Source organism: Otolemur garnettii, unplaced genomic scaffold, assembly GCF_000181295.1.
Source record: "Otolemur garnettii isolate 467f Iridium unplaced genomic scaffold, OtoGar3 scaffold00305, whole genome shotgun sequence".
In the NCBI taxonomy this organism is placed as follows: Eukaryota; Metazoa; Chordata; class Mammalia; order Primates; family Galagidae; genus Otolemur; species Otolemur garnettii.
In genome coordinates, this window is record NW_003852700.1 from 432171 (window position 1) to 434797 (window position 2627).

A 2627-nucleotide genomic window follows, 5' to 3' on the forward strand; every position below is an offset into this window, starting at 1 on the left:
CATGGATGGAACTGGAAAATGTTCTTCTTAGCAAAGTATCACAGGAATGGAAGAAAAAGTATCCAATGTACACAGCCCTTTTATGAAACTAATTTATAGCTCTCAAATGAAAGATATAACTTAATTCTAGCCCAAGAATATGGGGAGGGGTTGGAGAAGGGGAGAGGAAAAGGGCAGCCGGGTGGTGGGAGGGTGACTGGAAAGATCACCTATATTTCTGTCTAACAAGGGTACAAGTGAACTTTTCTAGAACTAGAATATAAATGTTTTGACACAATGACTAAGCAAATGACATGAAATCTATGTTAACCAGCTTGATGAAAGTATTTCAAATTGTATATGAAAACACTACACTGTATCCCATGTTTGCATTAATGTATACAGCTATCATTTAATAAAAAAATAAACAAATAAACAAACAAAAAGAAATTAAAAAAAAAGAGAGAGGTGCATGGCCTACAGATATATGAAAAAATGCTCTGCATCCTTAATTATCAGAGAAATGCAAATCAAAACTACTTTAAGGTACCACCTAACCCCAGTGAGATTAGCCCATATCACAAAATGCCGAAACCAGAAATGTTGGCATGGATGTGGAGAAAAGGGAACACTTCTACCCTGCTGGTGGGAATGCAAATTAATTTGTTCCTTTTGGAAAGACATCTGGAGAACACTGAGAGACCCTGCAATTCCTTTATTAGGTATATATCCAGAAGACCAAAAATCAAATTACAACAAAGATATTTGTATCAGAATGTTTATTGCAGCCCAATTCATAATTTCTAGGTCATGGAAGAAGCCCAAATGCCCATTGATCCACGAATGGATCAATAAATTGTGGTACATGTACACCATGGAATACTATGCAGCCCTAAAGAAGGATGAAGACTTTACCTCTTTCATTTTTATATGGATGGAATTGGAAAATGTTCTTCTTTCGCAAATTATCTCAAGAATGGAATAAAAAGTATCCAATGTACACAGCCCTACTTTGAAACTAATTCATAGCTTTTATACAAATGTCATAACCTAATTATAGCCTTAGAATATGGGAAAGTGGTGGGAAGGGGAGGTCAAGGGTGTGGGTGAGGGAGGTGAAGGGGGTGGATGGGGGAGGGAGGGAGATTGGTGGGGTCACCTCCATGGTTTATCTTACAAGGGTACAAGTGAACCTTTCTAAAAGCAGAGTATGAACGTTTTAACTCAATAACTAGAAAAATGACATGAAGGTTATTTTGACCAGTTTGATAAGAGTATTTCAAAATGTACATGAAAACAGCACACTGTACCCTATGATTGCATTAATGTACACAGTTATGCTATAAGAAATTAAAAAATGGAAAAAAAAATCTTGGTTTTCTTTGCCTTTTTTTTTTTTTGAGACAGTCTCACTTTGTGAGAAAGTGGAAGTGCCCTGACATCTTAACTCCCAGCAACTTCAAACTCTTGAGCACAAGCCATTGTCTTCCCTCAGCCTCCCAAGTAGCTGGGACTACAGGCACCCACCCAAATTCCTGGCTATTTTCAGAGGCCAGAGACGAGGTCCCTTTTGGCTCACACTGGTCTCAAATCCATGAGCTCAGGCAATCCACCTGCCTTGGCCTCCTATGTGCTAGGATTACAGGTGTGAGCCACCACACTTGACCTCAGGCATTTTCAATATACATCATGATATCTGAATAAAAATATGCACAGGAATAATTTAGTAACTAGATAGATGAATGCTTTGGGGTGTTACAAGCAAAGGCTGTGGCTGTTCTGAGGAGGGTTAAATTGCTGCTAGTCTCTGGTGAGGGAATTGGCAATCCCAGAAGGCTTCTTGCAGGAGGTGGTATTTAAGCTCCAAAACGATGGGCAAAATGTGGTGGTATATGGTACATCTCCTGGCTGAAGGGCTCAACTACTATTTGGACTTTACCTAACAGAGGCTGTAGTTCCTTTTATGCAGGTCTCCTGCCTTGTCTGGGAGAAGGTTCTGCCTGGAGGATATTTGTATTTAGCCCTGAAAATTAATTATATGCTTTTATAAATCTTACTTATATATGGATATGGATGTATATGTATATATGCACATATATATACATACAGAGTAAATATGTATTTTTTAGAAATAGAAACAACATACTAACAATTATTTGAAGTTTGAGATTGTTTTCAATTTACCTGGACTCTGGGGTCTTTTGAGGAGGCTGCCTGACCTTTCAAGAGGGAGGCAGTCCTTTAAGGCAGCATGGCAGCATGTCCAGCAGAAATAAAAAGCCATGTGTGTCATTTCAAATTTCCTAATAGCTTCATAAAAGAAAATAAAAATAATTAGTTTAACTTGATTGTTATTTTTTATTTAACACAATATAACCAAAATATTATTATTTTGCTATTTGATTAGGAAAAAGATATTAATTAATTACTTTGTTCACTTCTGTATCTTTGAAATTCATTCTGTGTGTTAAAAGTAGATCAGAGCTCTAGTCAGAATAGCATGTGGCCAGTTTTTGCTACATTGAAATGCAGCTCTGACTCCACTAACCTTACAGAAGTGACACCTGAACTACACATTTTTTGGCAGAAATAAGGGGTCCCTTCATTCCTTACCCCATGTCTTTTCAGACCAAGGGTGGGAGGGTCAG